This window comes from Bos grunniens, chromosome 6 (assembly GCF_055505025.1).
Source record: "Bos grunniens cultivar Pamir isolate PY7600 chromosome 6, Bosgru_T2T1.0, whole genome shotgun sequence".
Taxonomy (NCBI): Eukaryota; Metazoa; Chordata; class Mammalia; order Artiodactyla; family Bovidae; genus Bos; species Bos grunniens.
This window is the reverse complement of record NC_141170.1, coordinates 79,127,043-79,139,327: the sequence shown is the minus strand read 5'-3', so window position 1 is coordinate 79,139,327 and position 12,285 is coordinate 79,127,043.

The following is a 12,285-nucleotide window of genomic DNA, read 5'->3' as shown; positions in this document are numbered from 1 at the left end:
AAAAACATACTAAGTGTGCAACATTATTCTTCCATCTCAACACTGAGGTCAGTTGTACTTATGTAGATTTTTTATTCTATCTTTTAAAACTGGTTATAATTATTTCTCCTTTGAGATGATTTTCAGTGTTTTACTAGAATGTTTTAGCAAACTAAGGAATCTGAAGGCCACCAGGAACTTGAAATATCTGCTTAGAGTTAAGAACCTAGGAACTATTTCATTATCCATTGGCAGCTAGATAATAGATTTAAATGCCTGACCTCATTTTTGAGAATTACCTGCATCCGGTATTTCAAAAACCCTCCACAGTATCTAGCATATGGCTGCCACTCAGTTTATTTATTTTTTCTAATTGTTTTTATTGGAATATAGTTGCTTTACAACATTGTGTCAATTTCTTTCTGTAAAGAAAAGTGTACACTTTTTTTTTAAGATTTTTCTTTCCAATGAGATGACCATAGAGCACTGAGTAGGGTTCCTTGTGCTATACAGCAGGTAATCTATTTTGTACACAGTACTGTATATATGTCATTTCCAATCTCCCAATTCATCCCCCACTTTGGTAACCAAATTTGTTCTCTATATCTGTGACTCGATTTCTGCTTTGCAAAATACTTTTCATACCATTTTTCTAGATTTCACATATAAGTAACACTATATGATATTTGTTTTTATCTGACTTATTTCACTCTTTATGACAACCTCTAGGTCAATCCACGTCTCTGTAAATGGTACCATTTCAATGCTTTTAATGACTGAGTAATATTCCATTATGTACATGGACCACATCTTCTTTACCCATTCCTCTGTCAATGGATATTTAGGTTGTTTCCGTGTCCTGGCTATTGCAAACAGTGCTGCAATGACCATCAAGGTACATGCACCCTTTTGAATTATGGTTTTCTCTGGATATATGTCTAAGAATGGGATTTTGGGGTCACATGGTGTTTCTATTTTTAGTTTTTTTAAGACACCTTTATACTGTTCTCCATGGTGGCTGTACCAATTTACATTCCCACCAACAGTTCAGGAGGGTTCCCTTTTTTCCACACCCTCTTCAGTATTTATTGTTTGTAGATTCTTTGATGATGGCCATTCTGACCAGTGCGAGGTGATATGTCATTGTAATTTTAATTTGCATTTCTCTAATAGTGACATTGAGTATCTTTTCATGTGTTTGTTGGACATCTGTATATCCGCTTTGAAGAAATGTCTATTTAGGCCTTCCACCCGTATTTTCATTGGGTTGCTAGTATACTCAATGGTAAAAAGGAAAAAGCTTTTCCTCTAAGATCAGGACTAACACAAGGATGTCCACTCTCATCACTTTCATTCAACATAGTTTTGGAAGTCTTAGCCATGGCTATAAGAGAAGGAAAAAAATAAAGTAAAAGGAATTCAAATTGGAAAAGAAGATGTAAAACTGTCAGTTTGCATATGACATGATACTATACACAGAAAATCCTAAAGATGCTACCAGAAAACTAATAGAACTCATCAATGAATTTGGTAAAGTTACAGGATGCAAAATTAATACACAGAAATATCCTATATTCCTATATTCTAACAATGAAAGATCAAAAAGAGAAATTAAGGAACATTCACATGTACCATTACATCAAAAAGAATAAAATACTTAGGAATAAACCAACATAATGAGGCAAAAGACCTGTATGCAGAAAACAATAACACAGAAAAATCAAAGATGATACAAGCAGAAGGAGATATATATATCATGTGTTTGGACTAGAAGAATCAATATTGTGAAAATGACTATACTACCCAAAGCAATCTACAGATTAAGTGCTACTGCTGCTGCTGAGTCACTTCAGTCATGTCCGACTCTGTGCGACTCCATAGATGGCAGGCCACCAGGCTCCCCCGTCCCTGGGATTCTCCAGGCAAGAACACTGGAGTAGGTTGCCATTTCCTTCTCCAATGCATGAAAGTGAAAAGTGAAAGTGAAGTCACCCAGATGTGTCCAACTCTTAGCAACCCCATGGACTGCAGCCTACCAGGCTCCTCCATCCATGGGATTTTCCAGGCAAAAGTACTGAAGTGGGGTGCCATTGCCTTCTCCAACAGATTAAGTGCAGTCCCTCTCAAATTACCATGGTCATTTTTCACAGAACTAGAACAAAAAATTTCACACTTTGTATGAAAACACAGAACACCCTGAATAGTGAAAGCAATCTTGAGAAAGAAGTACTGAGCTGGAAGAATCAAATACCCTGACTTCAGACTATACTACTAAGCTATAATAATCAAACCAGTATGGTCAGATCAGATCAGATCAGATCAGTTGCTCAGTCGTGTCCGACTCTTTGCGACCCCATGAATCGCAGCACGCCACGCCTCCCTGTCCAACACCAACTCCCAGAGTTCACCCAGACTCACGTTCATCGAGTCAGTGATGCCATCCAGCCATCTCATCCTCTGTCGTCCCCTTCTCCTGCTGTCCCCAATCCCTCCCATCATCAGAGTCTTTTCCAATGAGTCAACTCTTCGCATGAGGTGGCCAAAGTACTGGAGTTTCAGCTTTAGCATCATTCCCTCCAAAGAAATCGCAGGGCTGATCTCCTTCAGAATGGACTGGTTGGATCTCCTTGCAGTCCAAGGGACTCTCAAGAGTCTTCTCCAACACCACAGTTCAAAAGCATCAATTCTTCGGCGCTCAGCCTTCTTCACAGTCCAACTCTCACATCCATACATGACCACAGGAAAAACCATAGCCTTGACTAGACGAACCTTTGTTGGCAAAGTAATGTCTCTGCTTTTGAATATGCTATCTAGGTTGGTCATAACTTTCCTTCCAAGGAGTAAGCGTCTTTTAATTTCATGGCTGAAGTCACCATCTGTAGTGATTTTGGAGCCCAGAAAAATAAAGTCTGACACTGTTTACACTTTTTCCCCATCTATTTGCCATGAAGTAATGGGACCGGATGCCATGATCTTCGTTTTCTGAATGTTGAGTTTTAAGCCAACTTTTTCACTCTCCACTTTCACTTTCTTTTTTTTTTTTTTTTTTGCGGCCGCCCGAGCCGGCACTTGTCACATTCTCTCCACGCCGTTCTCCGCCAATCCCCGCCGACACCCAGCGCCCGGGCCGCGGGCTGCCGAGCGCCAGGTGCTGCGAGCGGGGGCCTCCACTTTCACTTTCATCAAGAGGCTTTTGAGTACCTCTTCACTTTCTGCCATAAGAGTGCTGTCATCTGCATATCCAGGGTGATTGACATTTCTCCTGGCAATCTTGATTCCAGCTTGTGTTTCTTCCAGTCCAGCGTTTCTCATGATGTACTCTGCATATAAGTTAAATAAACAGGGTGACAATATACAGCCTTGAAGAACTCTTTCTCCTATTTGGAACCAGTCTGTTGGTCCATGTCTAGTTCTAACTGTTGCTTCCTGACCTGCATACAAATTTCTCAAGAGGCGGATCAGGTGGTCTGGTATTCTCATCTCTTTCAGAATTTTCCACAGTTTATTGTGATCCACACAGTCAAAGGCTTTGGCATAGTCAATAAAGCAGAAGTAGATGTTTTTCTGGAACTCTCTTGCTTTTTTCATGATCCAGCAGATGTTGGCAATTTGATCTCTGGTTCCTCTGCCTTTTCTAAAACCAGCTTGAACATCTGGAAGTTCATGGTTCACATATTGCTGAAACCTGGCTTGGAGAATTTTGAGCATTACTTTACTAGCGTGTGAGATGAGTGCAATTGTGCAGTAGTTTGAGCATTCTTTGTCATTGCCTTTCTTTGGGATTGGAATGAAAACTGACCTTTTCCAGTCCCATGGCCACTGCTGAGTTTTCCAAATTTGTTGGCATACTGAGTGCAGCATTTTCACAGCATCATCTTTCAGGATTTGGAATAGCTCAACTGGAATTCCATCACCTCCACTAGCTTTGTTCGTAGTGATGCTTTCTAAGGCCCACTTGACTTCAAATTTCAGGATGTCTGGCTCTAGGTCAGTGATCACACCATCGTGATTATCTGGGTTGTGAAGATCTTTTTTGTACAGTTCTGTGTATTCTTGCCATCTCTTCTTAATATCTTCTGCTTCTGTTAGGTCCATACCATTTCTGTCCTTTATCGAGCCCATCTTTGCATGAAATGTTCCTTTGGTAGCTCTGATTTTCTTGAAGAGATCTCTAGTCTTTCCCATTCTGTTGTTTTCCTCTATTTCTTTGCATTGATCACTGAGGAAGGCTTTCTCATCTCTTCTTGCTATTCTTTGGAACTCTGTATTCAGATGTTTATATCTTTCCTTCTCTCCTTTGCTTTTCACTTCTCTTCTTTTCACAGCTATTTGTAAGGCCTCCCCAGACAGCCATTTTGCTTTTTTGCATTTTTTTACCATGGGGATGGTCTTGATCCCTGTCTCCTGTACAATGTCACAAACCTCATTCCATAGTTCATCAGGTACTCTATCTCTCAGATCTAGGCCCTTAAATCTATTTCTCACTTCCACTGTACAATCATAAGGGATTTGATTTAGGTCATACCTGAATGGTATAGTGGTTTTCCCTACTTTCTTCAATTTAAGTCTGAATTTGGCAATAAGAAATTCATGGTCTGAGCCACAGTCAGCTCCTGGTCTTGTTTTTGCTGACTGTATAGAGCTTCTCCATCTTTGGCTGCAAAGAATATAATCAATCTGATTTCGATGTTGACCATCTGGTGATGTCCATGTATAGAGTCTTCTCTTGTGTTGTTGGAAGAGGGTGTTTGCTATGACCAGTGCGTTTACTTGGCAAAACTCTATTAGTATTTGCCCTGGTTCATTCCGTATTCCAAGGCCAAATTTGCCTGTTACTCCAGGTGTTTCTTGACTTCCTACTTTTGCATTGCAGTCCCCTATAATGAAATGGACATCTTATTTGGGTGTTAGTTCTAAAAGGTCTTGTAGGTCTTCATACAACTGTTCAACTTCAGTATGGTACCGGCACAAAAAGAAATATAGATTATGGAACAGAATAGAAAGACCAGAGATAAATTCACACACCTATTGTTATCTAATCTATGACAAAGAAGGCAAGAATATAAAATGGAGAGAAGACTGTTTCTTCAATAGATGGTGCTGCAAAAACTGGACAGCTAAATGCAAAAGAACAAATTTAAAGCACTCCCTAACACCATACACAAAAACAAACTCAAAATGTATTAAATACCTAAATGTAAGGCTGGATACTATAAAACTCTTAGAGGAAAATATAAACAGGACACTCTGACATAAATCACAGCAAGATCTTTTTTGACCCACTGCCCAGGTAATGAGAATTAAAACAAAATTAATACATGGGACCTGGCTAAACTCAAAAGCTTTTACCCAGCAAAGGAAATCATAAAGAAAACAGAAGACAATCCTCAGATTGTGAAAAAATATTTGCAAATGAAGCACCTGAGAAGCAATTAGTCTCCAAAATATACAAACAGCTCAGGCAGCTCAATATTGCTCAGTTCTGATGGTGCTCTTTCATTTGAACTTATAAGATCTTTATTAGTCTGTTTCTGCTTATTTTATTTGGAAATAGCTCTTTGCCTTCTGTTCCTTTTCCTAACTCTTCAGGATTTTTTTTTAATATTGTAAAATTAAATTTGTTCCAAAAGCATCTACTTTGCTGCAAATATGGTTTATTTCAACATTCAAAGTCAGAGGATAAGGTTAGGGTATCATAACTCATATACAGACTGAACATGAATCCTCTTGAAATCTATACATTTTTCTCATTTTTCTTCCCCTGGATGACACCTCAGTCATCTCTGAAATTTCAACTTCCTTTTATGCTCTAGTTTCATGTTCTTATTTTATTTGTAAATATAAACACTTAACATTTTTAATGTTTTATATAAAGTTTTATTCATTCTTTCAGAGAACTGTATTTGACAGTCAATGTGCACTTGAAGTTTTCTATGTTGTCATTATGTTGGACAGAGAAATTGACCTTGTAAAAATATATCTGGTAATAAAATGGAAAGATAATTCTTGATAAATTCTCAATTTCACTAGTCAAAATAATTTTCTGCTTGGGCATTGACATTTCTAATGCTGTCCATTATTTTCCAAGACTATTTGAGTGCCTGAGTGATTATAGTCATTTGGACATGGATTTCATAATTTGTCATGAGATAATTTATAATAAGTAAATAAGATATCATATGGATTGCAAGTGTCAGATTAACTCAAACAGTGGAATTACAATTAATATGAAGAGATTCACTAAAGAAGAAATGCCAGACAGTATCAGAAATAAACCAAGTGAAATAAACTAATCTCTATTATACAATGAACACAGTTCCAATAATAACCTGTCAAAAAATAGTGAAGTGACTATTCATACATGTAGCCCAGAATTCTATTCTATTATATTCTATATTTGTATCCAATCTATAGTCTCAAACCATGAAATAACCATAATTAGATAATAGTTTGTGATTGATGGGTTTCCCAGGTGGTGCTAGTGGTAAAGAATCCACCTGCCAATGCAGCAGACACAATTGGGTTCAATCCTTGGGTCAAGAAGATCCCCTGGAGAAGGGAATGTCAACCTACTCCAGTATTCTTAATTGGAAAAGCCCATGGACATAGAAGCCTGATAGGCTACAGTCCATGGGGTCACAAAGAGTCAGACACTTTGTGAGTCAGTCAGTCAACTGGGCACTGAGCCTATGATTGCTGGTAGTGTTTGAGGAAAGCTACCAATTTACCTTTGACTTTTCTAAAGCTAATGATCTGCTACATCTTAATGGCCAATTTTTTGTTATTCTCCTAGCCATGTCTTAAATTGAGTCTGTATGATATAACCAATCTTTCTTCTTCATACCTTCATAACTCTTAAGAAATCACTTCTGGCACTCTAACAATAACTCTAGATGCCCACTGCTACTCTATTTTTTCCCCAGAAATCATGCATAAACTGATTTTAAAACTGTATTATAAATTTTAAGAATATGCACCAAGTTTGTCTGGCTGGTGATCAGGAAAACTACCAATTAAAATAATAAACTTTGCACTTTGATATATTCATTCTGTGGTAAATACAAGGTAATGATATGTTAAAAAATACATATTTAGTCATATATGGGAATCAAAGCAAATGTCACATTTACCAGACACAAAACATTGCATGGGACTAAAGCATACATTTAATGGACTCTATACCTGTAAGTAGAAAGCTGCGGGTTACTTGCCAGTGTTCCATGTGAGCAGAGGACCTGGTTTAAATTCATTGCTAGAAACCAGAAGCTGGAGTAAGGTTCATAAAATGTGACTGATGTAGACAGCAAGCTGAATTTGTAAAAGTGAGAAAATAATTAGACATACCTACCCATTCTGAAGGAGATCAGCCCTGGGATTTCTTTGGAAGGAATGATGCTAAAGCTGAAACTCCAGTACTTTGGCCACCTCATGCGAAGAGTTGACTCATTGGAAAAGACTCTCATGCTGGGAGGGATGGGAGGCTGGAGGAAAAGGGGATGACAGAGGATGAGATGGCTGGATGGCATCACTGACACTATGGACATGAGTCTGAGTGAACTCCGGGAGTTGGTGATGGACAGGGAGGCCTGGCGTGCTGCGATTCATGGGATTGCAAAGAGTTGGACACAACTGAGTGACTGAACTGAACTGAACTGAACCCCTTCCTTGAAGCCTCCAATATTACTTTAGGGAAAGATCTTTGACTCAATACTAAAGACCTTGTAAAACCATTAGACAATTGCAGTAGCCAGTCCCCAAGGGGGCTCTCAGTCCTTAGCTCCTAGTAGTTATGCCCTTGTTTACTCCTCGTCTCTTAAATAGGAATGGCTTCTGTAACCAATAAGATGCCATAGAAATAAAAGCACATGATTTCCTGAGCTAGGTCACACAAAAAACATGACTTCTGTCTTGCTTTCTTACATCACTCACTCTGGGATAGCTAGATTCTCCAGTGGCCCTCTGGGGAGATCCATGTGTAGAGAAATGGGGGCCTTCTCCCACTAGCTATATGAGTGCATTATCTCAGACAGGATACAATCAAGCCTTCAGATGGCTACAACCTTGGTTAATACCTATGCTATGCTAAGTCACTTCAGTCATGTCTGACTCTGTGTGACCCCAGAGACGGCAGCCACCAGGCTCCCCATCCCTGGGATTCTCCAGGCAAGAACACTGGAGTGGGTTGCCATTTCCTTCTCCAATGCATGAAAGTGAAAAGTGAAAGCGAAGTCGCTCAATCGTGTCTGACTATTCACGACCCCATGGACTGCAGCCTACCAGGCTCCTCCATCCATGGGATTTTCCAGGCAAAAGTACTGAAGTGGGGTGCCATTGTGATATAAAGTTTTAGAACATAATATGAATATTATTTATATAAATAATTGATATAAAGTTTTAGAACATAATAAAATCACCTGCTTTGTGAATATTGTTGTAAATGATAAAGGTATAGAAACAAGGAAGAAATAAATACCGAATGCAAGAAGGGATGAGGTATATGCCATTACGAAGGAATGCACAAAGAATAAATTGTTATACTTAAAGTAAAAGGTAAAGTAAAATAAAAATAAAGTTAGGTAAATTTTTATAAATTGTAATAGTTTTATAATTCCCTTTTATATAACCTTATATAATTATCTTTTCATAATTTCCATTATTTAAAGTGTTTCATAACAAGGCAAAATATGTTATAGAAAGAAATGCTAATATAAAATAATGTGTTCAAGAAAACAGAACACCGAAGGGTGGGGGCCAGGGATGTCATTTATCTTCTGTGTCTGAAGATTAAGTATTCCATCACTCAAACTTACCCTGTTTCTCTAACCTCTAGTTTATTTATCCTTTAAAGTCAGTGCTGGATGTATCTGGGCTCTTCCTAAAACTACATGGTAGTGATAAAAATGTGAAGAAGACAGATAGCCCTGTTCCCTTGGAGAGCTTACTTAATAACCAGAGCTTGTGCTTATGCTTGTGCTCGGTGGCTTTGTTGTGTCTGACTCCTACTTCAGGGGACCTTCTGGACCCAGGGATTGAGCACAGTTTCCTCAGTTCAGTTCAGTTCAGTCACTCAGTCATATCCGACTCTTTGCAACCCCATGAATCGCAGCACGCCAGGCCTCCCTGTCCATCACCAACCCCCAAAGTTCACTGAGACTCACGTCCATCAAGTCAGTGATGCCATCCAGCCATCTCATCCTCTGTTGTCCCCTTCTCCTCCTGCCGCCAATCCCTCCCAGCATCAGAGTCTTTTCCAATGAGTCTCCTGCATCTCCTATACTGGTAAGCAGATTCTTTACCTCTGAACCACCTGGGAAGCCCATAAAGAAAACAGTCAATAGTGTGATAAATGCATTTTTAGAAGGAAATACAATGTGTGATTAACATTTTCAAAAGGTAAATGGTGTAGGAATGTGAGGATGGGGGAAGGGTTTGGGAAGGAGATACCTGAGCCAAAATGTGTAACATCAGGTGTTGCCCAGGCAAAGAGATGTCCTTAGCTCATGCTAAGGGACACAATTGAAAGAGAAAATGAATCAGTAAATAAAAGGTATATAGGTAAAGGAGCACTCAAGGCACACACTGAATGGAAAAGAGAAGATCCAGGGAAGCACAGCATTTAGAGAAAAACTGAAGCAGTGATATGATTACTTGAAGAGAACAAAGTTCAGACCACTATAGGAATGAGCATTTCGTGGGTGATCATTGGTGGCGTGAAATACTGAAAGTTTGAGTTGTCATCAGAGTAAGTGGGATGTAGAGCAAAATGGGTTTAGAAAACTTTTTTGGTGGATGACTAGTGTGGAATTGACCTCACTGCAACCAATAGGAGACGATCTTAATTTAGAGAGGAGTTGTGATCTCTAATGATAGATGCTCAAATTCTTACCACCATGGAAGAGATCAGCTGTACTCTGGATTAACTAGCATCACAGCAGATGTGCCTCATCCATCCATCCAGTATTCAACTGTGTCCGATTCTTTAAGACTCTATGGACTGTAGCCCACAAAACTCCTCTGTCCGTGGTATTCTCCAGGTAAGAATACTGGAGCAGGTTGTCATTTTCTCCTACAGAGGATCTTCCCAACCCAGGGATCGAACCTGTATCTCCTCCATTGATAAATGGGCAAGTGGATTCTTTACCATAGAGCCATAGTGGAAGACCAGATGTGCCTACTATGCAGCAATTGTTACATTCACATTCCCATTTTTATGTTAATATGCAAATCTGACAGTAGAGGTCAATGTATGTAAAACTTTGATGTCAATATTTCCTTCTCCAGAGGATCTTCCTGAGCCAGGGATCGAACCTAGGTCTCCCGCACTATAGGCAGATGCTTTACCATCTGAGCCACCAGGGAAGTCTGGACATAATTCTACCTGTACTTAAATATGCATACATTGGATAGATTCACAGATTATAAATTATTGGTTCATAGATTTTAAATATTTTTAAGGCACATACTGTATGAGGTTTATGAGCAATCACAGAAAACTTCAAAGGCATCAGAAATCTACAAACAATAAGCATTTGATTTCCAGAGCCAAATTTTAACCTTGATTCCAGGAAAATTTTTAGGATAAATTACTTAGCTTATGGGGCTTCCCCCATGGCTAGGCAGTGAAAAATCTGTCTGCAAAGCAGGAGTCGCAGGTTTGATACCTGTGTCAGGAAGATCCCCGGTAGGAGGGCATGGCAACCAACTCCAGTATTCTTGCCTGTTGAATCCCATGACAGAGGAGCCTGGCAGGCTGCAGTCCATACGGCTGCACAGAGTCAAACATACCTGAAGCAACTTAGCATGTACTTAGCATACAGCTGGTCCTGAAACATTAAGAAAAATAAAAGTGATTACTGGGGTCAAGCATGCCATTGTTGAGAAAAGGATGTTGTGATTGCTGGCAGGATTGTGTAATAAAAACACACAGAGGTAAAAATCTGATTCTATCACTTACTATTCTTGTGTTACCAAGTCCAGGAAGGATGAGTGTCAGGAGGTGGGAACAAGGAAGTGATGGGATCTGATATCTGATCATGAACAGTTTTGTAAGCCATGAAAAAGATTTGGATTTTGTTTTTAATTAAATATCAAACCATTGGCAGACTTTGAGCAAAAGAATAACATAACATAAGTTGTCACTTACAAGTATCAATATGTATTTCATATAGAATATAGGGGGCTAAATTTAGACATGAAGAAACTCACAAACCACTACAATAGTTACAGAGAGAGAGAAATGATGCTCTAATGAATGGTGTGGTGGTAACAGAGGTGAAAATAATTGGATTCTCAACATATTTTGAAGGCAAAACCAATAACAAAACAGTTTAAAGCAAAGGCATATTATAAATGATGCTGTCTCCTGATATTTCATCATTATTTCACAACTCATTAACAAGCATAGATTAGTCTCACATTTGTTTTACACTTTAATACATTATTCCAAACTTCCATTTTGTTTATTTCATTTGAAAGTTCTAATGAAATCATCTCACTGAATATTTAAAATCATAGGTCAATATGCCTTTTGTAAAAATTTAGTCAATGTCTAGCTGGTGGAGATAACTCAAAATTCTGCCAAATGTAAACTTCTGTTCTGAAGCCTTTTATTTGTTCTGCTTCATATCTTTCTGTTTTTGATCTCCAAACTAGGCTTTTAAGCTCAAGAGTTTAGTGAAAAAGTGAAACAGTCAGTCAGTTCTCTGTCAAGGGTTCAACTACAGGATTCAGACAATAGGTTTTCATGTTCCACCAGCACTAACATTTAATTGTAGGAAGGGTCTCCTCTGGGATCCAGCTGCATTTATTGCCTGCATTTAAAGGAGTGGTCTTCTTTTCTCTCAGACACCGTACTCATTTACAGGCTTCATCCCTGATTTGCAACAAAGATTGGTTGTAGAGATTTCTACAACCAAGACCTCAGTTCCCTTTCAGAGAATCTTGCCTCTTATACATCATCCATCTTCATGCATTTGCTTTCCATTTGCTTTCCATTAGTGGTTCCTGTTGGAGAAGGCAATGGCACCCCACTCCAGTACTCTTGCCTGGAAAATCCCATGGACAGAGGAGCCTGGTAGGCTGCAGTCCATGGGGCCGCTGAGGGTCGGACACGACTTAGCGACTTCACTTTCAATGTTCACTTTCCACTTTCATGAGTTGGAGAAGGAAATGGCAACCCACTCCAGTGTTCTTGCCTGGTGAATCCCAGGGACGGGGCAGCCTGGTGGGCTGCCGTCTATGGGGTCACACAGAGTCGGACATGACTGAAGTGACTCAGCAGCAGCAGCAGCAGTGGTTCCTGTTCAG